The sequence below is a fragment of the Enhydra lutris genome, unplaced genomic scaffold, assembly GCF_002288905.1.
Source record: "Enhydra lutris kenyoni isolate GAN:26980312 unplaced genomic scaffold, ASM228890v2 scaffoldscaffold64, whole genome shotgun sequence".
NCBI classification, from domain to species: Eukaryota; Metazoa; Chordata; class Mammalia; order Carnivora; family Mustelidae; genus Enhydra; species Enhydra lutris.
In genome coordinates, this window is record NW_019154148.1 from 8,166,762 (window position 1) to 8,167,377 (window position 616).

The window sequence follows — 616 nt, forward strand, 5'->3', positions numbered from 1 at the left end:
AAAGGAAGGAAGGAAAGAAGGAAGGAAGGAAGGAAGGAAGGAAGGAAGGAAGAAAAGAAATGTAGATTCTGGTCTCCTTTGGATCAAATAAAATACTCTGGGGGCACTGGCAAGGCAGTGCCTAGCAAGGCAGCTGCTACAGGAAGCCTACCTCATGGAGGAGGCCAGAAGTTTCTAGAATGGTAAGGATGAATACACACACAATGTTTCTGAGACCTGGGATCCAAGCCAGCACACCATCCCTTCCACCCATGTTCCCTGGGCTAAGCAAGACACATAGCCCAGCTTACAAGAATGGGGCAAATGTCCTCTCCATCCTGGGGAGGGAAGCCACAGAGGTACCCAGCAGAACATATGGGTACAGGGGCCTGTCCTGGGTTGTATGATATTCCCCCCTAAAATGCACATCTGCCCAGAACCTTGGAAAGGGACCTTATTTGGGAATCGGGTCTTCGCAGATGTGATTAATTAAGATGAGGTCATACTGACTTAGAGTGGGTCTCTAATCCAACGTGAATGGTGTCCTCGTAAGAAGGGAAGTGGAGACACGGAGACAGAAAGGCATGGAGAGCGTCGTGTGATGACAGGCAGATACCACAGTGACGTCTACAAGCCA